The 23,818-nt window shown below is 46.5% G+C and overlaps 1 protein-coding gene across 9 annotated transcripts in view; it reads right to left on the reverse strand.

Moving 5' to 3' along the window:
* TCF20 (transcription factor 20) overlaps positions 1 to 23,818 on the reverse strand; it is a 209,778-nt gene that overhangs the window by 130,212 nt on the left and 55,748 nt on the right. For 5 of the 9 annotated variants that reach the window (XM_025192414.1, XM_025192413.1, XM_025192423.1 and 2 more), the window contains one exon: positions 13,239 to 13,326. The exons of the other annotated variants lie outside the window; for them this stretch is intronic. The gene's annotated coding sequence lies outside the window, so the exon portion shown is untranslated. Of the gene's footprint in view, positions 1 to 13,238; positions 13,327 to 23,818 lie in introns of those variants that run through there. 9 annotated transcript variants of the gene reach the window in all.

Here is a 23,818-nt window from a genome sequence, read left to right on the forward strand (position 1 = left end):
TTTCATGGTAATGACTTGTGGCATAGAATCCTAGCCACATCCAAGCCAGTCCGCTACAGGGGGGAGGCAGACCCAAGAGTTGAGAGAAGGAGGAAAATGGCAGCTCTGCTACCAAACTTTCATGATAGGATTCATTCTGCAAGATCAAAGTGCTGGCTTGCTTCTCTAATGTAGCAGAAAAACTACAGCCATTGCATCAGGAATTAGCCAGCTTCACATCCCTAGAGAAACAGTAAGTCACCAGCTAGCATTAGGTAATAATTAGCGGGTTTCTTTAGTGGTTAAGGGGTTTTTTTTCCCTTCAAGATTGAAGGGAAAAGACAAAAAAGCAGCAGGGCTTGCAAAAAGAGGGGCTGTCATAACAAGGAGACATAAAATAAATAATTTCAAATTCCCCTTTACCAGCAGCTGCAGGCACCTCCTGCCCAGAATTTCCCTTACTCAGAAGGACAGTGCCTTACCCCAATGCTTTTATCCTCTTGATAAGGTCTCATACCCAGCTGGAGTCTGCCTCTTTCCTTCCTTGCAATTAAGAGAGTGAAGGAAGACACCTGGGGACCTTTCCCTTGCTTAGGAAAAGGTTTTAACCCTGTCACTTTCCAACATGCAGTAGGGTTCTGCGCAGTTACAGCACACAGCACATATGGTTACAGTGCTGGGTAATGGCTCTCTGCAAATTGAAGGGAATTTAGAGAAAAGAAAAGAAAAAGAGAGTGGAGGGAACCCAGTCTCATCAGTGATTTAAAACAGGTCTGTACAAAGTCCAAAGAAATATACTGTATGGATCAATCCAGTAGCAAGATAGCAAGACACAGTTTAAGGCCTTTCCTGCATCACATTGGCTAGGTTACATCCCCACTATCCTCTCTGCCCTCTAGTTCACACTGTTTCCCCTCCCTGCTCCACCCACACACAGCTCACAGCAAATATAGTACTCAACCCTGCCTAGAGAATGCTGGACATGTGTCATTAGTGGGGGGAAAACAGCAGAAGCATGAGATCTGTGGATGTCTTAGGGGATTCTGCCCTCAGAGCTGGCTGAGGACAAACCAGGCTCCATGGTTCAGCTAGCAACTGGTCATGGCTTAGAGGAACTAACATAACTCCTGGTATTTAGAGAATGTAAAATACTTTTAAGATAAAAATCAAGCTAACAAATCCCCCGAGCTGCAAGTAAGAACCCTTAAAACCATGAGAAGGACAAAAAGATGCAAATGACCACTTAAGTCCTTTCAAGCCAGAGGTGGGGAGCAGGGAAGAAATTTTGCTGCACTGAGTTAGACCAATAGCTTTTCACCGCTGAAATTGTAGATTCAAATCATAACTCATATCACCACTGAAGCTACATTAAACACAGGTATTTCCACACTATAGTCAGCAGAGTCTTTCCCAGAGGTCAGTAGAATTAAATATTTTGAGAATCATGCAGTAGGTGGGTCTTTTCCAATAATTCACATGCCTGTTTAGACTGTGAAAGTGCTGCACGATTAATTATACATCTGTGCTACAAAAGACTGGCTCTGTAACTGCAGGGGGTGCTATTCGTCAGGCTTGAGATGCACTGGCAGAAGACTGCAAGGGTCCAGCAGTAGTGAGAAAAAAAAAAGGGGGTGCTGTAGGTCATTAGAACTGAAGTGAATTGGCAGGAGGGCAGGGGATGCTGCAGGCTCTCAGGATGAGAGTAACACAGCTCTGCCAATGAGGGGTAGGAGTGGAACAGCAGAGCCACTGCTGGTCACAGGGATGAGGTGTGCTGGCACAGCTGTGGCAGAGAGGAGCTTGCCCAACACCTGCATGCACTTTCTGTCTCCAGCCCTTCATTTTAAGAGCAGAACAAATCACAACATCTTTGCCCATAAGAGCCAAGTCAAACGCAATTCACGGTGGGGTCATTTTTAGAAGGACCCCCTTGTCTGCTGATTTCCTTTGAAGTCCCTTGTCCCTGGAGAGTGCATTTAACAAGTACAGAGACAACACAATGTCATACATCCTTCCACTGTCACTCTCTCCCCATCCTTCCTCCCGCAGACACGCACACTAACACAAAATGACGGCTTCCTCAACAGACTGAATGAGCAAAGCCCTTGCTCCATTTCTTAATTGTCTGCATTTTACTCTCTCGCTCCAGTCGCATTATATCACAAAACTCAAAGCAGCCCACCCACTGCCCTCTTCTTTGTCCAAAATCTCAAATGAAAGGCAAATTGGACACAGAAAAAAAATTGCTAAAGAAGAAGGGAGGGGCAAGTTAACCAGCCCCCCCGCTTTTTTAAGGCAGTTCTTTGCTGATGCACCCACACTGCTATTGTACCGTCGTCAGTTAAAAAGATGGAGATATTAAAAAGGAAATCATCTCTTGCAGCCCTTGAGAATGTGACCCTAAGGCCCTGCCTTTCTCCCTCCTTAGGCATACACCCACCACATTCAAATACCAGGCCCCCACCCTTTCCGAACCCGCAAAGCAAAAAAAAAAAAAACAACCACAAAAAAAACAAAAAGAGAAAAGAAAAAAAAATTACGCACAGGGGGAAAAAAAAAATCACACGCACAAACCCAATAACCCATTTATGTCGGTTTCAAAGCTGAAGACAGAATGCAGGGAACAGCCAGCAGCTGGGGCCTTTGAAACGGACAAGAGAGAGGCTCACTGTGACCAGCCAAATAGGACTCCAGCTGTGTTCCTCTGAGAAACGGTATTAAGCTGTTTCCCTGCCCCTACCCTGCATCCCTCACTACCTCCCTCCCTGCACATGCACGCACACACACACACACACACACACACCCCCCCGTCACAGAATGCACTGTACAGCCAGAGTGTCACTGGGTGGCACACACATGCGTGTGGTCTGCAAGATCTGGCCTCTGCAGGGCAATTTTACACTCTAAACTTTCAAGAAGAAGAGAGACATAAAGCCAATTTACTGTACCTTTCTGGCATCATTCTCAGCTTTCCCTGCTGCTTCTCCCCACCCCCTTCCGATTTATCTCAGCTACTGGTTTTATAAACCAAAGGGGAGGGGGGGGAGAAGGGAAGAGGAGGGGGCTTTTTTTCTTCTGTCAGCCCGTCTGCACCTTCTGCCTGAGCCTGCAAGTGAAGTCACAAGGCTGAGTCTCTGACATCACATGGAGTCTACAAACACTGGATTGTGACTTCACTGCAGGAAAGAACAGGGAGGAATAGGAGAGGGGAGGAGGAAAGGCTCTTATTCAAACACATATCTGCAATAGTAACAAAAGGCACACAGGAAATGGCTGGCCAAGGAAATCACTTTTTGTGTAAAATGTGCTTTCTTTATATTTCTCAAGTAAAGCTTGTCCTCGCCATGAAAATATCTAATCAAAAGTGGTTTGAGTGAGGCAGAGAAGTGTGTGCCTGCACAAGACATGATCATTTTGTGCCATGCACCCACCCCGGCAACCCACTCTGGGTTGAAGTGCATTGACAAAACTACATGCAAGATACCAAGCCTCCAGTAAGGAGGATGCACTATAGGATAAGACCAATGTGAACTTAGGGTGGGGGGTTGGGGTGCAGGGAGAGACTCAGGACTGAAACTATGAGGAAAGTGTTCAGGGGGAAAGGTTAGAACAGCAGAGGATGCTGCAAGTCAGGACTGAGGTACATTAGCAGAGCTGGGCTGCATGGTCTAACAGGGGAGGCTACAGGTGAAGACTGATGGGCAGTAGCAAAGACACTGCCAAAGCAAAGCTGGGAGTCTGGACTGAAATAATACTAATTAGCATTAGCAAAGAACTCTGAAGATGTTAGACTGAACTCCAAGAGGTGCTGCAGGTCAGATAGAAAGTGTAATCATGCACCTGGGGTGGATCTGGGCCTGACAGAAGTCAACACTGAGGCATTTGTTCCCTGCAGCACTTCCAGCTTCTACCTGCTCTGGTGTTGGGTGGAGGGGTGAAATAAGTAAGAGAAAGGGCACAGCTCTAGCACATTCCTTACTGCATGGTGACATTCATAAACTGTCCAAGAACCAAGCACCATCAAAGCAATAAAACAGTGGCTGACATTTTCAAGGGCTTTTTACCAAGTCCCAAAATAATAGGGCAGCATCAACCTAAACTGGGCTGAAATTTTTAGGGGATAAATCTTGTTTTCAAAGGATTGGACAGAACTTAACCCAATTTCAAATACTGTCAAGGGAAGAAAAAAAAAAACTGTCAAATTTGCTTTTATTTAGTTCTTCTACATGCCCACCTTCTCCTGCAAAGTAGGCAGTACCAACAAACACCCATACTGGGATGAGGTATAAAAACCAGGAAACTAAAGAAGCAAGTCTTGGGTCACTGTGGGAGCCCTGTGAAATGCAAAATTAAACAATGTTGCTTGCATAAAATCAGTTATATTTAGAAAGGTCTTCAAGTGTTAATATGACAAGGTGGTTTGAATAACAGGTCATGACATTTTAATTTGCTGCAGATGGTCTGGAGTGAGCCACAAAGTTCTATATTGTACCATTCGAGGGAGAGAAAAAGGTTTGTCAACCTCTTTCATGGAACAGGCTCTAGGGTGAATCCAGTCTAGCGGTCCACATAGAGAGGTCTTGTGCTTCAAAATACCATCTGGCCCATAGCAGCCCTACATACTACCTAGATTGGGAGTACACAACTACAAACTCCTCTGGGATGCGTGCTCCTGAACCTCTGTGGGGTACATTGAGGAGCTGCATTTTTTTTAAGGGAAGAGCACCTCTTCAGAGCCAAAGGAGGACAACGGCTTCTATTCCTCACAGTCTACCCATTCATTTTCCCAGTTGCAAAGCCCACATCTGGGATGGGGAAGGGGGGAGGAAAATACTGAAACAAAGGGTGGCTGGTCCTCCACACCCTCTTTCCATGGAGGAAGAGGAAAGATCTATGCCTGGAGTTGGAAGTGGAAAAGAAATGATCCAGAACCTAGCAGAGAGCTGGCTAGCAAGGTGATTCTCAACCAGGTTGATGTAACACCCTGGGGTGTCCTGAGATCTTTTTAAGAGTGCCACAGAGTGCCATACACTGTCAGCACTGTTAGATGTGCAAATATGATGCACAAGATAAATTCAGAAATAGCAAAGAGGAACCCATAGTGTTAAAAATATTCTGACCTGTTGTGGGCTTTGAGTTCTTTGCAACAGAAAAATTGCTCCATAGTAAAAAAAAAGAGTGAAAATTAAGAGCTGTAATTTTCTGAAGGGTTTCCTGAATCTAATGAGGGTTGTCTTGAATCTGAAAAGGATGAGAACCCTTGGGCTAGCAGGTACATTTTCCACTGGCCCCTACAGAACACAATTGGAAGTTCTCAACCATGTGTCACAGAATATGTATGGGTAACAGGGAATCTAGGTTCCCTGGCCCAACACGGAAAGATGTATCCCAGCTTGGGGCAGGGATAAAAGAAAGCAGTAAGCAACCTTTGCATCATAGGAATTCAGGGCCATCTCAGGGGCTCGAACGACCCCTCAAAGTCTGGAACAGCTAGAAAATGCTCAACCCCCAGCCCGTGGGCTCTATGTGGCCCCTGGAACCATGTCAGCCTGCAAGGCTCCCTAAGGGTCTGAAAATTTAGCAGCAGGGGAACATTCACCACTCTCCTACCACCAAATTTCTGAACCTGTTGGGAGCCCTGCCCCTTAGATCAGGCACACAGGGAGATGCAGGGCCTGATCATGACATGTGGAACCAGGTGGGGGCAATGTGGGGCCCAATCCCAGTGCATGGGGTCTGACCACAGCACTCAGGGCTGGCAGAGAGTGCCAGGGCCTAATCCCAGCATGCAGGGCCAGCACGGAGCACCAGGTCCCAATCCTGGTGCACAGTGCCAGATGGGATAGGTGGGGCGCCAAGGCCCGATCTCAGTGCATGTGGCCAGATCTGGATATACAGGGACCAGGTGAGCTTGTGTGGGGCCCAATCCAGTCCATGGACTGGTACCATGCTGCTGTTCTGGCCCATGGAGCCAAAACATTGAGTACCACTGTTCTTATGGATGGGAGCTCCTGGAGTGCTGCCTATGGACTACTCCATATCTTGGAATAGGTCCAAATGCCCACAGCAGAGTGCAGGAGGAGGTCTCCTGCCACTTTTGTCATGGGGAAATTCTTCTCCAGCTGGCTGTGGGGTTTTATACCAGCATGTTAGTAAAATGGTCTTTATTGAAAGAAAGAACCCCGCTCCTATTAGGGGGGTGGAGGGGTGGTCCATAGCATGATTCAGGAGCAGAAAGATCCAAGTCTTTTCCCTATTGTTCCCAGCACCATTGGTCACTATTTGGTCCCAGATTTGTAAAAATTGTTATATGGACCATGTTCCAAGGTTCTATTTTCTCTTGACAGCCTAAGGGAAACCTTCAGTCATCCAGTCCTTTCCTCCTAACAATCTCTTTCAACTCAGCTGGCCCCAAAAAGCAACCACTGTGGCAGCATGGCTGCATTGTGCGACAGCCAAGATACCCAGTAACATTAAGCAAGGGTGGAAAAGAAAATCAGTCTAACAGAAACTAGAACAAGGGTGCTTTAGGTCGTCCCCAGAGCCATTATTACCTGACTTGGAATGTGTGTATGAAAGATGGGGTGTGTGTATGGGGGGAGGAGAGGGGAAGCTAGCCTCCCCTCTCCTCCCCCCATACACACACCCCATCTCTCATACACACACTAATGCAAAGTGCTGTGGGAGCTAGTGGGATTGTGAATAGTCAGGATCTAAGCTCTGTTATCTCATCCAAAAAAAGAAAAAGGAGACAGGGCAAGGAATGAACAGGTTTATTTTCACACACCGCGATTGTTTTGTTGGTGCGGAAAGGTAATTAAAAAAAGTTCCAATTCCAAACGTGCCACAGAATTCCCAGAGCCCGGAGGCTGCTGCTTAGAGGCAGATTAATCACACTGAATTCTCCATCTAGATATTGCATGCACTCCTAACTCCCACCGCTAATAGCTCTAATATTCTCCTCAGCGTGTGCATGCTGCTGGTGTTATGTTCCAGGAATATTAATTCCCCAACTCGAGCTCTCCTCACATGCGCATGTACCCTAAAGGCTTGCTGCTGGGCATCAGGGGATTATGAATAGAAGGAGAGGAGGGTAAGGGAAAACAGGGCTGGAAAAGGGCTGGGGTGCAGAGGCGCCAGCTGAAAGTCACCAAGGATAACCATTAATGTTCCTCAGTTAAGCACAAAAAGCAAATAAAGCCACCTGAAGGCCAATCATTTAAACAAAACCAGCCAACTGCAGAGGAAAAAGACAGCTTAAATTAAAATTACTTCCCATTGCTAGCTTTATGCTAACCCCCTCCCCAAAACTTGCCAAAATTTCAGTTCTATCAATTGTGAGGGGTTTTTTGCTCCCTCAGGGAGGAAATTCTGGCGTACATTAATAAGCAGCAATATTGATATTTAGCATTTGTACTGCACTTCATTCACAGAACTCAGAGTGCCTTACACAGATGAGCAATCATCATACCCATTTTGCAGGTAAGAAAACCAGAGCTCAAATAGGTTCAGCAATTTGTCCAGGGAATCTCACAACCTCTCAGAACCAGGAACAGGACCCAGATCTCCTGGCTTACAGTACTATGTCCTAGTCATTGGACCACAAGAGGAACACTGGGGAAGGACAATTATGACATCTTGGATTAAAATAGCAATTCTGTCTGTACCGAATAGTACTGTGTAAAAAAATGGCCAAAATGCCAATACCGACAATTTTAAGTCTCCACTTTTAAAGTGCTCAGCTTAAGATGCCCAAGGCATCATTTTCAGATAGATTGAGTGTCAAGTGAAGCCAGCTGAAGTCATCCACACTCCACCCCTCTGAAAAGCAGGGTCAAGGTGTCTGATTGTCTTATTTTCTGTGAAGCCAGTTTCAAAGACAAAAAAAATCAGTGGGTGCTTGAAAATGGAGTCCTAAAGTCCCTCACTCCCAATGCAGCAGTATTGCTCACATGACAAGGAACTGACATTGTATAATCAGGATGAATTATACTGGGAGAAATGAACCAACTCCTTGCCTAAAAAACGGTTTAAAACGTGTTGGTGTACATGTGCTGGGGTGGGGAGAATCAAAGAAGTGTCCTACTTCTCCTCCTCCCCCAGATTTTTCAGTTTTGCTGACAGGTCCTACCACTGTTGTCCTTTCAACAGATGATTTATGCTCTACAGTATCAGACTGTCACCAGATTTATGAAACTACTATCTGCCACCCAGTCACTGGGCTCAAAAATGGATCAATATGTGCCAAAATAACATCCTCAGATGAAGATGATGTACCATTCACAGTAATGCTAGAGCAAAGCAAAGATCTTTGTGGTTAAACGTAATACAGAGGTCAGACTGAGGGAGAGAAATAAAAGTGGTGGTATCCTTCCAAGTTTTGTGGGCAAAATAAGTTCCAACTGCACCAGTCACTGAAAAGAGCATGCCCACCAGAGAACAGGTAGCTGCTCAAAATACTATCATATGTGCTCCCTATGTTTCTTGTACTTAGCTGGGTGGGGCTTCAGTATGCCTATAAACTGTGTGCATGGAGGGAAAGGATGGGGATGGTGTCTCCCAAATGTCTTCCACACGTGGCAACAAAATGTGTGGTCACTCACAACAAGGCATGCACATCTCTGATCCCCCTTCTCTTTTCTTGCACATGAAACGAAATTCTTAGCAATGCTGACTTTCGAATCATCATCTCTGGGCATTTGAGTGAAACCATCACTGAGACAAAAGGGGCTGTTCACACTTCTCAAAGTTATTGCTCTCTGCAGGCTCACATAGATCCCTCTGCACTGGTCACACTTCCTTCACATTTTTGAGGCTTTCTTCACAACCATAACAACTAGAGACTTGCTTGAAAAAAAAAATGACAGCTGAGATTCTAGAGAACAAGCCTGTAGAATCAGAGGTACCAGTACAGCTTATAAGCACGTACCAGCTGTTTCCAAATCCTGATGCTGTCATGATGATAACCAATTTAGAAAGCTGTAACTATCTTGCAGGCTAGGGTTCTCAGGAGAGACCTAGGGGGGAAGAAGGGAATATTCTGCAAACTTTTGCAAAAGATGGCAGCCTGTGGTGCACAGCAGTCCCCGCAAAACTTTTGTTAATATATATTATTTTAAAATAATGCATGAAGGAGTAATTCTTCCATTTTTACACCCCACCCTAATCCCTGTACAGCAAACACCCAAAACTCGTTTTGCAAACAGATGCCTCATCCCCACCCCCACTCAAAAAAAAAAATAGTGATGGTGATTTTTGCAGATGCCAGCCAGGTGTCAATCTAAGTCTCACCCACCAGTCTTGGTTGACCTGCCTGAAAAGGATCCAATTAATTTTGTAGTAGGATAATCACCAGCATAAAATGGAAAGGCTAAGATTGTAAAGGTGTCCCCATTTTTTGTGAAGAGGCCTAGTAACATGGAAGTGCAGGGGGTGGGGACCTGATGATCCTATTCCGTTAAAAATTAAAACTATGCTGCAGTATTCTAAAGCAATGGTCAAAACCAGCACAGAATTTAAGGCCAGGGTCCTACAGAATATTGTGCTGGGAGGGGGAAAGGGAGGGAGGGAGGAGCAAACATGTAGGTTGAGTACTATGGGGCTTGGAGAAGCTGTTTTTGCTTTCTTTGTTTATATAAAGGAGAATATATTAGAGAACCAAACTATTAATGGTTATACATATATATATATAGACAGATAGATGTATAAAGAATGAGAGAGAGAGCAAGAGGGAGAGAGAGCATCGTCTCTTCATCTTGGCGTTCAGCAGAAATCAACTCCCCCACATCAATGCCCTCCCTCCACCCACCCACCTTGATATTCCTCTTCACCACTTCCCACCCATTACCCCAGTACCTGCAGTGCAGCGTTCAAGTGGGACTGGAGGAGCTGCTGCTGCTGTCATCTCTTCGGAGCTGGCAGTCACCTGCCAATCTCGCCCCCACTTCCTCCTCCTCCCGCTTCCCCCACCCCTTGTCAGTGCAGATCTCCCTGGGGATGTATCAGTCTCTCTCTTCTTTCCCCCCCCCCCCACAAGCATGACAAAATAACTAATGTTAACTCAATAATATCCCCCTCAAAGGTTTTTAATTACCAAACAGTTCACAGTGCTTAAGACTCACAAAGACAGAGAGAGAACGGGATGGAGAGAAGGCTAGCAACAGGGGGTAGGGAGAGTTTGGATTGATACAGCTTTCATGCTGAGGAAAATACTCATTTTCCTCAACACAGCAGCTCTGGCACAGGAAGCCTGCAAATTCCCACAGGACACTGCTGTCCCTGGCACCAGGAAAAGACATTTTGGCAGGCACAAAAAGGGGAAAGTGCCACTGTGTATTCAGGAGAGAGGGGTCCTGAACACTTGGAGTCCAAAAGCCACTGTCCACCACAGCAAAAGGAAGTTCTCACACCCTCACACACTGCAGTGACATGCAAACTGGTCCAGGATGATATATATTTATATAGTACCTTTAATGGAAATCAGAAAAAGAGAAGGAGAGAAAATCAGATATGCTTCCAGTATGATGGAATAAAGGGAAAAAATAGAGTCTGGAAGGCTTTTCTTTTCTTTTCGCCTGCAGGAGACATGTCTCAGCTACCCCGTTTTTTTCTGAAAAACTTAGATGATTCAGAGACCTGAACTGAGAGGATTTTTTGGCGCATAACAGAATGGATGAGGGTGCTGAACCCCACAGTTTGCTCTCTCACACAAACATTAGTTTGTCAACACTTATTTAAACTCCCCTAATATTTAAACGGTCTGATTAAGGGTTGCTTGAAAAATGTCAGTAATAAAATATAATTTGCACAGTTTGCTTGATGTCAGAAACTGATTAGTATACTAGATGTCCACGAAATCTTAAAAAAAAAAAAAAAAGAGGAGGTTAAACAAACCCTGAATTTCTTTTGTGCAGGGAAGAGGGGAAAAGGTCCACATTCAGGCCTTTTCAATCATAGAAAGGCATATAAAGATAGTCTTCTCTCTTCTTTGGGTCACCTTAATGCAAAAACACTGACTTTTCAACCAAAGAATAAATTCAAAATCCCAGACTGGTTATTGATGATCCCCATAAGAGTGAGTGAAGAAATAAGACTTAAGGAGAAAAGCGCTCTCTTGCATATGGCAAGGATTGATTCTGCCTTGCTGGAGGGCGCTCTCACGGTGGAAGCTATCCTGGGGCAGAGGCGTAGGTGACAGTTCTCCAGGAGAGGAGATATGCTTGATTAGGAGGAGGCCACACTTGTGGGGAGGGCTACACAGAGGAGTGGAAAAAAAGAACAAACTTTTCCTGGGAGCTGATGATAGAAAGGAAACAGACAAACTTGCTTGGATGGCAGGCATCAATCAAAGACAGCTCCAGTGCAAACTCCCAAGCCCTTTGGGAGGGTAGACTGGAGGAGTCCAGGAGAGGAGGGGGTAGGGGAAATGAGGCACAGGGAGTCTGTAAAATCTCTGGCAGCCCCCTCTTCCCCGGGGAAGGCGCTGGCAGTTGAGAGAACCCCCACTCCACTGAAATAAACAGCAGCCTTCCCAACGCTTCATTAAACTAACACAGCTTCCCGCCATCGCCCCGGCAACCGACACAGACCTCCTGTTTGCCAGCTGGGGGGATTAAAGGGAGCCTGGCAGCCAGCCCCCACTCTGTTATCTTCCAAAGCTCACATTACACTGTCAGAGAGCATCCAAGGCAGGGCAGGACACAGCCTCTGAGGTGCCATCTTTCAAAGGAGACATGACATTAAAAAGAGCTCCACTCTGCCCTGTTTTTGGCTAGCTGCTGTTCCCAAAGGAAATTAAAGACTCCCTCCTGCTACTTTTCCTTGTGCACAAGGATATTGCCGGTGTGGTGGTCAAGCTTCCCTCTCTCTCAGCCAGAGCGGTTTTAATGTACGAGATGCACACAAGCAATGGCAGAGGGCAGGAAAGAGCTGCCATGTTTGCCACCCTACCCTGCCTTCTATCTCGCTTCAGGCTAACATGGCAACTAACCTCTCTCTACACGTTTGCCTTGTGAGGGGTTTCCATCTTAGCCCTTGGCTCAGACTTCTGTCCATACCAAACACTTCATTGCTGCATTTACACGTCACCCGGGGATCCAGGGGTTGTGAAAAGCACTACCAAAAGCCCAATTCCGTTCCACCGTCTTAGAGATGGAGCATTTGCTCCCCAGCTTTACAGTACTCAGAGCCCCACTCTCACACAGCACTTCCCTCTTGTTCCCTAAAAGGCACACGATAAAGCCTTCTTCTCCAACAGGCATCTGTCATTTCTATGCCAAGAGGTTAATAGCAGTCCAGCCCAGCTCCCTGCATTCTGCATCACTGCATTACTCCTTTGCCCTCCTGATTACAAAAAAGAGAGAGGTTAAAAAAATGTTCAACTGCCCCTTTATTGTTCTTCCTCAGATTAAAATAATCTAGTGAATAATTTAGATTCACAACATCCTCCGGCAGTGTGGTAAACCTCAGGTGCAAAGGCACCTTCCATCCCCACTGCACTCGACACATCCTCCCACTCAAATGGACAGAGGGCTCCTTCAGGCAACAGAGAGAAACCCCTCCGCACAGCCTCTGAGGAGGAGGTGCTCAACTCACCTAAATCCTGATGCATCAAAAATTAAAAGGTCAACTGTTCTGAGGCAGGAGGAAGAATAAAAGGAAAACTCCCTTCTCCCACCTCATTGTCGGGCCTCACGTTTCAGCAAACACCTCTGTGAAGGGAGGTGAAGGGCTAAGCTGTTAGGACTACATACTAGCTTCAGCATGGGGTCAACCACATATCTAACAGTACAAGGACTGCTTCCAGCACCCACTAACACCACTGTTAGGCCGTCTACATGTCCCTTCCTTTGCAGTCAGGACATCTAGCGGCAGACAGCAGCCTCCACTGCCAAGCAGCCAGAACACACGCACACCCATACATCTCATGGCTGTTACAGCAGCTGTGCTGGCAGAGTGCGAAGTGCACCCTGGGAAGGCACCAGCTGGTCAAGGGACCATGGCAGCCAGTAGAAGGCATGGCACTGTCTGCATACACCTTTTGAGAGCTGCTGGACAGTAGCAGAAGCCTCTCTCCCCTAGGCATGCTGGGGTACCTCTAGTAGTAGAAAGGAGGGTCCTGCTGGAACAGAGAAATTCTGGGTATGAACGCAGCTGGAGTTCAGCCACCACAAACTTTGTTGTGTAAACCAGGCTTTCACTTCACCAGCATAAGACAGCCACAAAGGAAGTTTGCTGAGCCCCAGAGGGGAGGGAAATACCTCATCATATTACAGCAGCTGATGCAGGAGCACTGTTGAGAAGTTCTGGAGTCCAAGCCTCTTTTGTCCTGTCTTCCATGATTAGCAACTGTAAAGGGGAGGGAAGAGTATTTATTCCAGTTCTCTGCCTTGTCAGCAGGGATCCTCCAATTTAAAAAAATCCCCAATTTTTGGTTAAAATAAAGTAACCCCAAATCCACATTTTTCCGTGATTAAAATAAAACACCACTATATACTGGTTTTTTTAAACCGAAAGTGGGGATTTTTTTTAAATCAGAGAAAACCAGGATCCCTGCTCGTCAGATACCAGTGTTACTAGCCCATTTCAATCCTGACTAGCAACACACACTGCACCTCCATCCTCATCTTCTGCAAATCTAGCTATTTCTATCTTTAGGCCACGTACAGGTCCCACCAGGGCATTTCAACCCTGCCTTAAGAAATCCATGCTAGTTCCAAACTTCTACTGAAAACCTTGCATGCCCTACCCATCTTCTATTTGCAACAGCACTATATTAATATAGGCATATATTTAAATGTCAGGAAAAGGCAATAACTATGTTTTAGATTCTAGCCACTTCTTTATTTGCCAGAGGTGGTAGCACCTAAAAGTTTTCATTTTTCATAGTAATTGCATGACAACACATGCTTCCCATGTGTATGCGCTCATGCGCAGCATGTTCAAGCAACCCTACAATAATAAACTTGAGCACAAAGCCCATCTCTCTCGTGCCAAAAAACAAGAGATGGTGCTCACAGCTAGGTGGGTTGATGAACGATTCCATAGATCAGTGCACAAAGTTGGGAGGTGGAAAAAAACAATGAAATAGCTCTTTTAGTATGAAGATCCTAAGAGAATTGCTATAAAAAATAAGAGAGACAAGTTGTTTGGTTTTGTTGGGGGGGCAAGGTTTGGAGGGGAAGGGGAAGCAAGCTGCATGTCTCAGTCTCATTGCTCTTAACAATGGTGAAATTGATGAGAATGTTGCTTTCACTTTAAAGCAGGATGTCAGGGAAGCCTTGCAAACAACTGCAAAGGGAATTCATGAAGAGGACAAAACATATACAGACAGCATTGTATGGTGGGTGTAAGAGAAGATGGAGGTTGTACTGTTATCAATTCTCATGATGTTTAGTGTTTTTCTTACAGCCTCAGCTCCCAGAGTCCTCATTAAAAAAAAAAAAAAAAAAAAATGAAAGCAAGTTTCTAGCCTTCCCATTTGTGGAGCAAAGCTTGGAAATGAGACAAACAAGGGCTCAAACACCAGAAGATAAATTAAAAAAAAAAAAGTGTTTATTTATTTGTTTTAATCTCCATTATTTTAAGCAAGTCTCATGATTCTGCAGGTCTGGCTACACTGAGGGGATGGGACACCCAGATGAGACTTGCTTGTGCTGTGCCCTGTCCCTGGGAAGTGGAACCTGTTGTCACAATCAGTACTGGCTCCTTTCCTCAGGTGAAATTCTCAACCGAGTTTTTGTCTGCTCTTGCCTGGGCTAGTTCAGCTTCCTCCCCCCCTCACCCCTCCCAGACCAAACAGATCTAGGCTTCCAGACTCGAAAAACCTCAATCTGTGGAATGCAGAAAGGAAGGCAGCAGAGTTCGTACAGTCTAAGCCTGGGCTACCTCCTCCTGCTCCCACACCCAGGGCTGGATTTCAGCCTGGGAGGAGAAGCCTTTCCCAAGTCAAGAGGGCTTGAAGGCAGGAGCAGGGGAGGTGCTGGTCTCAGCGTGTGCACCATGCTCTTCTCTCTCAGTGCTGCCATACATGATTAATCGTTTCTGAGGCATGCCTGCTGCTCCCCTCTGGCTCTCAAACAATCACAACAGCAAAAGCAGCAGCAGCAGCAAGCAGAGAAACCTCCTCAGGTTCCTGGCCCTGGCCTAGCAAGCATCTCCCAATGGAGGCTTCTGATCCTAAAACACATCTCTTCCCCTTACACACACACCAGCCTGCCTCATGGCCTTTCAATTAAACTATACCCTCCCCCCATTTTCCAGCAAGACTCTTCTCCCACCCCTCCCCCAGCCCCCATCCATCTGTGTCTAATTGCATTTCATGTGTATTCATTCTCTGGAAAACTCACCGGGAAGGTATCCAGAAGACTAGCACAAGCTTAAACACGCGCTTGACACAGAGAATGGGAAACAAGTCTTATTGTATGATACAATGTGCAGTCCAAGTGGACTGAGCCTCTATTGCTCACCTCTCCCCTCATTCCTCTGATTTGCCCTTCCCGTATTTCAACCCTGCAAGCCCACCATGAAGCAGTGAAATGCCTGCCAGGCTAGGAGTGTGTTGGTAACCAGCACAGGAGCTGGGAGAGTTGGAGAGCTGCCAAGCATGGGTCAGTGAGGAACACAGAGTGGAACTGCCATGGGCAGAGGTGAGATTTCCCTGCTGCCAGCGCCAAGCTTGACAGCAGGGAGCTCTTATCTCCCAGCCTGAACAATACAGGAATTGATTGTACAAAGGCTGATGTCTGTCACTGGGGCAGAAGAGGTGGAAATCAGGGAGCACTACAGGAAACCAACAGGCTTCAAAGGGTCACCTCACTGTCTTCTTTCAGAGGCCCTGCCCTCCTTTTCCCCCAGTAACTCTGTATTAGTCACTGATTGCTATTCCAGTGTTCAGATTCTCCCCTACAGCTCTGCCAATGATTGGCAAACCTGCAGCCCTCAGCTATTCCAGCCACAGCACACCACATGCATCTGCTAATGCCCCTCAGTCCTGCCCTGCACCACCTCTCTGCTATAACTGTCTCAAACATTGTTTTGCACAAACTGAAAGTATTATCTAAGGCAGGAGTGTCAAAGCCTATGGCCCACAGAGCCGTTGTATTCGGCCCACCCTGCTCCCCGCGAGTCACCAGAGATTGAGGGCAGAATCCAGAGCCCTTGGGTCCTGAGGGGGACAGATTCAGGAGGGAGAGCAAGGGCTGACAGCTTTGGTTGCCCTCCCTCTGGCCAATTTGCCTGTCACCACTGTGGTGGCCCCAGCTCCTGAGCCACTGGCCCCACTGCCCCTGCCACCATGCCAGGCCCAGAGCCTGAGCTGTCACTGCCCTGTACTCTGTGCCAGAGCTGCTGCCCCAGCTCTGGCATGGGGCACACAGCAGGAAAAAGAGCAACTGCCATCACTGCTGCCTAGCGCACTGGGAGAGAGCTGGGGCTGCCGCTACCGCCACTGCAGCCACCCCCCATGCCCTGGGCTGGATATGGCCTGCAAGGAGTCCCAGGGTCCAGATCTGGCCCCAGACAGGAAGTGAGTTTGAGAATGCTCCTGATCTAAGGACTTTTCTATGCAGGAAAGTTTGTGCACAGTAAGCGAAGGTTTGAATTCTCTGCTCATTGGTTACTCTGCAGTAATTCTCCATGTGGATGCACTTACTCTACTCCCCACCCTTGCTAAGCATTAGGAACATCCACACACAGAATTAGCAGAGGATATCCATAATAATTTCCCCACATAAACCAGCCTTAAGCTTGTGGTGGTTTTGTGAGGCAGACAGTATTTCTTCCAGAAATTAAAGAGAAGTATGTTCTATACTCCTACAACTTCTAGCCTTAACTAGTAGAACTCCAAGCTACTAGAAGTGAGCAAATGAACTACTACACCCATTAGGCCACCTTCTGCCCCAGCCCTTTTCCTCCCCCCACTTTAAATATAAAAGGCAGGCATTGCTCTTGTAAGAAACTACAGATTTACTTTCTACAGGTCAACACCAACCCAGCCCCATACAAGCTCCCTTCCTGGACCTACATCTAACCTTCCTGGACCTACATCTAAGCTTCTCTCCTCAAACAGCTAAACTGATTGTTCTGTTGGTATCTGGGACAGAGAAAAGTTCTCTGGTGAGGTGGACCATAATACAGGGATAGCTCCAAGGCTTTTCTTTCCATTAACCTGTTCTTCCATCCCAAGGACTGCTCATCAACAGCAATTTAGCTATGCCAGTATCAGGTTTAAGTTAACCCTGTGGTACTGCCAGAAGCCAAACACTAAATGCAGTCTTCAGTACACTAACACTTTATACTCAAGTAGATGTGCAGAGCCCTAAAGATCAGGGGCCAACTAATAGCACAGAATATTTTTCTTCTTCTTTCCTCTTTCAAAAATGTTAAATGAGTCTTGCACTAGCCCAAAGTACCACATTGTCTGTTTATTCTCAGGAACAGACACAACACAAAGGAGAAAAATCTACTTCACACTCAGGATGGAGAGGGGAAAAAGAAGAATGGTTTTCTCCAGTAAGACATGGAACTGGAAATCCAGAGAGCTGGCTTTAGTTTCCAGCTCTGCCGCAGACCTCCTGTGTGACCTTGAACAAGGCAATTCACCTCTCCGTACTTCATTAAAACGAGAATAATAATACTATTTTCTCTCTCAGGAAGGATAAATCCTTTCACGTTTGTGAAGCACTCCACCAGTCATGATGAGGGTCATACGAGTACTGAAGCAGACAAACCACTCTCAACAGCATGCTTCGACTGTGACTTCACGAGGCAGCCACTAGAGCAGAGTTCCTTACTGACATTAATCCACCAGAGAAATTACAACCAGTGGGGGACTAGATAGCACAGGACTACTGATGGACTATGGCTCCCTTTCACCTACGGATAACCAGTTCCAATCCAACCAGGGGTGGGAGCAAGCCAATATTGTTATTATCACCCTTCAAAGTTCAATGGCACATATCAAATAAGTTCAGTAGTTTTCATCCTAAGTCCTTCTGGACAAGAGTCCACATCTCAAAAACTACCATTCCCACAAAACGGTGTCAACTAACGTCCTTTTTAACAATTTCTGCAGAGGCCAGTAACTGGCCATAGAGACTCTTGTCCTCTCGCTGCTAGAAGTGGTCTATTCCATGTCATGGAAAATTTCCCTCTAACAGGAGGGGAAGCTCTCACTGGTGCTACCCAGAGTATCAGTTCAGTATCTTTCTTTGGAACTGAGGTCCTTTTCTTAATCAGAAAAAAGAAGCATGCAAGGTAAAGAGAAGAGTGTGTGTGTGCGCATAACACACACACACACACATGCAATGCTTCTCTGATACTCAGCATAAAAATCTAATCAAAACTGTACCTGAATGGTGATGTGAAAAGCACCCTGCCAAGTCAGTAATAAATATAAAATTCATATCTTACATTTCTATAATATATCACCTCTCATCCCACAGCATTTTACACATTGTTAGGATGGAGATGAATCCCCAAATCAGAACAGATTTGTACATGAATGTAACATTTTTATTCAATTCATATTCATTCAAATTACATCCTTAGAAGCAAGTCAAATAATAGACACTTAAAATGGCCCCCAAAACATGGAGACAGCCATTTTAAGTAGGGCCTAACTCAGAGGTGGGCAATTATTTAGGCTTGTGGGCCACATAGGGAGTTTTGGTGAGCTGCCACGGGCTGGGTCAGCACTCCCACTCTCTCCCTCCCTCGCAACAGCTCACCAAAAGTCCCCAAGGGGCCGATCCCATTGGCCTGGCCATGTGCCCTGCCCGGGAGGGTCCCAGCCACCACTTACTGTTTAGGTTCCACTGGCTGCCGCTGCTTAGGTGGGGATCCCAGCTCCAGCCCCCCATCCTGTCCCACTCCCAGATGCCACCCATCTGTGGGCTCATCCCGGCTGAGTACAGAGCAGAGCCACAATCAGTCGCCTGCACACCCCTGCGATGGGTGCCGCTCCCTGCACATTTCTGCCGATGGAACTGGCACCTGTAGTAGGGGTGTGCAGGCAGCTGATTGTGGCTCTGCTCTGCACTCCGCCAGAATGGGGCTGTGGATGGGCACAGAGCAAGTGGCTGGGATCCCCAACTAAGCAGTGGCAGCCCTCAGAACCCAAACAGTAAGCAGTGGCTGGGACCCACGTGGGTAGGGTGTGCGGCCAGGCCAAGATGATCGGGCATCATGAGCTGAAGGGCCCCAGAGCCAATGGAATGCAAGGGGCTCCTGCCAGCTCTGCGGTCCCAGCAGGGGCTCAGCTCTCTCTATGAACACCTCAACTCCTGGTGCTGTGCAGAGCCGAGCATTAGCCCAGCCCAAATGGCAGCAGGAGAGAGACCTAAGCAGGCACCATTTGCAGCCCCAGGCACTGCTGGAAGGAGCTGGGAATGGCAATGAAGGGCTGAGTGGAAGTGGGAGCATGGCAGTGGACTGGGGCTTGGGAGTTGCAGAGCCACCACCAAGATGGGGAGTACAAAGGCCCTGGGCCGTAAGGAGGGGCACTGCAGGGTGGGCAGAGCTGTATGGGGCACATCAGGAGGCAAGTGCTAGGCAGGAGCCACACAAAGGGGCCATGCTGAAGACACCACGCAGTAGAGGCAATCAGGAACAGCCGCTCCGCAGATATAGCCAGTCACTGCCGGGCTCCTGTCCTGAAGTGCCCGGCACAGGGCCCCATCTTGCAGCCTGTCAGACACTGATGCTCCCTCCAATCACGGGAGAGGTGGACAGAAGCAGCTGTCTTGGTGCTGGGGCTCTGGCTCAGAAGCTAGCAGCTGCCTCAGCTCACTTGGTGGGGGTGTCTATTGTCATTGGGCATCCTAGCCCGGCTGCCCTCTGCACCTGGGCTGGGAAGGACAGAGGGACATGCCACAGGCTAGATAAAGTCCTTCTGCAGGCTGTATTTTGCCCACCCCTAACCTAACTCCTTCTTGCCTCCTATAATTCTCTCCCTGTAGCCTGTCCCTCAGAAACCACTATCTGTTCCCTCTTACTCCTTGACTATTGCACTCCACTCCATCCCTTTTTCTATCTTTCTTGTGGCAAGGTAAAGACCAAGTGATGTTTTGGAGTGGTCTAAACAGCTACTGTAGTTCCAGGGGCAACTTTCTCTACAACTCTAATGAATTAACACAGCAAAGGACACCAGAGCTGCTGGGACCTTTAGACATGACCATTCAGTGGAGGAGACAATAGCACCAAGGGTGTGTTGCCCTTTAGAGCAGTGTTTCTCAACCCGTGGGTTGTGACCAAAAAGTGGGTCGCAAGAATATATGAAAAGGTTAAGAACAAATTTTAAAAATGGATTCTCCTCTAAAGGAGAAAAATGTAGGAAACTGTGGCTTTTCCCTTGCAGGCTGGCAGAGTTCCAGCCTAGTTCCAGTTCCAGGCTGCTTGGGGCTCCCCATGCCCCCCCACAAACACCCACCCTCTGCCTCACACATGGGGGGGCTGGGGCAGTGGGTCAGGACTGGTCATCGATGTTTACAAATGGGTCCTTGTCCAAAGAAGGTTGAGAACCACTGCTTTAGAAGAATTTCTACCAGAGACAGGGTAGGAGACACTGCTTGTCCCTTTAGGCTTCTCCCTCCCTCCCTTCACCTCCTAGCCAACCTACTTGCCACACATAAATCCCCACAATAACTTCAACAGATCCTAGATCCAAAGAACAGCAGCATACTTTCCTGCCCAAGTGTGGCGGGGGGAGGGACCCAATGATCTGTAAGGTCCCTTCCAGTCCCTAACAACTATGAAACTATGAAACACTGCTCAGAGCAACTGGGAGGGGCAGATGAATGCATCTGACGACAACCATCTCTCTTCTTCCAATGCGTGTGTATGTGGGGAGGGGGGAAATATCTACATGAATATATGTATAGCAGGGCTGGGCAAAATGTGGCCATTCTATCCGGCCTGCAAGGCCCCTAAAAATTAATATTTGTCTGCCCCTGGTTGCCTGTCATGCGGCCCTCAATGGCTTGCCAAAACTCAGTAAGTGGCCTTCTGCCTGAAATAATTGCCCATCCCTGATGTATAGCCTTGCACACATGTATGAACTGTGAGAAGGACAAGAAGAAACAAGAGACTGTCCTACCCTTAGTTTCTAATACCTGCTATGACTGTTAACCTAAATATCCACCACTGAATCCAGCACTGATTGATTAATATATATCACACTGATGATTCTAGCGTGATCACTCAACCATCAAATTATTATAAGTAATAGCAATTTGCTTATACAGAAGAAAATGCAAAAAAAACAAACAACCTGTCTCTGGACAAAAGATTTCATCATCTATAAAGACAGAAGCACAAAAGATAGGATCCACTAGGAAGTCAAGAGGAGGGAATGACTTGAGGCTAGGGAAGTTTTACAAACATTTCCCAACAATGCCAACATTGCTTCAGCACCATGGGGTTTAGCAAAATAAGGAATCCAGACTAGAAGGACCTCTCAAGCACCACATCATCTAACTCAACTCAGAGCAAGTTTAAAATGACATGTGGAAAATTTTCAAAAGAGCTCAAGGCAAAATTTTTCAAGGGCTCAGCACCTACAGCAGGAGCCAGATGTTTTAAAAGAGCTCAGCTCCTATTAAAGCATCTAAATAAAGACCAGGTTTTCAAAAGCACTCAGCTTCCAACAAGCTTGTAGGTGCTGAACTCTTGTAAATTGTGGCCATGCATGTTTTAACAGGCAGCAGCCCATTTAAGCTGCAGCTGCCAGGACTGCTTGCCCTAGCAGAGCTAAACCAGTGTTAGTAATGGTGAGCAATATGCCTGCACAAGGGAAATTTTGCAAAGAAAGCTTCAGAGACTCGGAGTTTTTGAGGGCATGTTTCTTGTGGGCATTGCCTGAGGAATAAGCATCTGGTAAGCAATTATGTTAAAAGTAACTTAGACTAGCAGATAGCATGGGCTGCTCTAAAAAAAGGGGGAAGGAGGAAAGCACAGTTATATTTGGAGTTGTATACCAGAAGGTTCACACAGGTAAGACACAACAATTCTTTTCTACAGACTCATCTACAGTAGGATACAGCTCAACTGACAAAACAATGGCATGTATTGCACCCTTCCTGATAGCAATACTGGCAGCTGTGGAATAGCTGGGAATCATGCCTATTTTACCCTTGCCATTTTTACCATGGCTTATTCTACCATCTAGGCCCTACTCTGAGACATGAAGACATGTCTGCATCTTGTCTTAATTACAGAATCCACTGCTACTACCAGCAGTAGAGAATTAGGAGTCATTATCTTCTTAGTTGTTCAGTTTTTGTGAAAAAACCATAGCCACAATATCTGTGTAGTATATGGCCCTGGAGTGTCAGTGCGCCAACCATAGCTGTCATGGTCTTTCACTTGGTACTTCCAATGAAAGCATCCTGGATCACATTCTCAGAGAACTCCTTCAACGCTCCATGGGCCTCCTCATATATCAGCCCAGAACCATGCTTTACACTGCCATGACAAGCCACATGACACATGGTCAGCTTGGCAATAGTATCAACAAGTCCCAGTGTCTGAAGGGACCTCAAGGGTCATCTAGTCCAACACCCTGAACAAATGCAGAATATAATTCCTTGGATGTTATCATAAAGCATTTTCCAATGGTATTTGGTGCTTTCTTTCCATCTTGACTCCCCATGTCATGGCTCAGTATTGTGAAGTTCTAGTCAGACAAGGCCCTATAGCGTGATTCTCAACCAGAGTGCCTTGAGATCCTTTCAAGGGTGTCATGCATGTCATACAATGTTAGCTCTGTCAAGTGCGCAAACATGATTCACAAGATAAACCCAGAGATCTCAAATATGAAGTAGGAAAAGCAACAGTGAGACACAGCATCTATTCTGGGTGCATGCAGTGTGCTGAATTCATTCAAAATCTTCATCGCGCCAATGCAGTAGCACTGCACTGTTAACAGCTATTCTATACTTCTCAGCACAGCAATCTGTCCACTGCCTTGTGTCCATTTTTTAACTGCAAAGTTGAAGAGTTTGCATTTTATACACATATGAAATGTAAAGCACTTATAATTTACAAGTGAATCATTCATCATCCACAGCAGGAGTGGCCAATTCTTGCTGCACATGTCACAAGTGGCACAGGCAGCCTCTGTGAGCAGCATGCAGCAGATCAGAGAGGGAGCACAGAACACAGGAAGCTGAAAGCAGAGCAGCCAGTCAAGCAGAGAATCAGGACCAGAGTGGCATGGGGTGGGCAGGGCTTACCTTGTGGCATGCCTGCCAGAAAAACGTTGTGCGCCCCCACTGGTCTGTAGGGTAACTGTGCTGGAGTGGACAATCTTGACCCAAGGACAGAAGTAATATACAACTACAGCTGGAGTACCAATTGCATCAGCTGATATGCCAGAGGCAGATGCAATGCTAGAAAGCTTATGTTGGAACAAGGGCAGTTATAACCGTGCTAATAACACTTGTTCACTGTTGCAAGCCCTTGAACACAGCTGCCAAGTGCTGCAGGTACTTATAATGCTAATATTCTCAAGCCTTCTATTTTTCCGCAATTAACCTGAAATATTATGTTTAATTCTGGACATCACATACTCAGAAAGTTATTGACAAAATGAAGAGTCAGAGAACAGTAAGAAATATTACCAGGACCTGAAGGGACTGATTTAAAGAAGAATAGATTAATAAGAGTCAATATGTAGAGCTCACTAAGCAATGACTAAAGGGGCGGGACATAACTGTCTACAAATTCCTGGTGGGTGTAAACCCTAGGAAGAGAGAAGAATTGTTTAGTGCTACCTGGGGCTATCATCAGGGCTAGCAGAATGAATCCAAGAAAGGAAAAATGTAGGCTGAATATCAGCAGG

Source organism: Alligator sinensis, unplaced genomic scaffold, assembly GCF_000455745.1.
Source record: "Alligator sinensis unplaced genomic scaffold, ASM45574v1 scaffold1081_1, whole genome shotgun sequence".
In the NCBI taxonomy this organism is placed as follows: domain Eukaryota; kingdom Metazoa; phylum Chordata; order Crocodylia; family Alligatoridae; genus Alligator; species Alligator sinensis.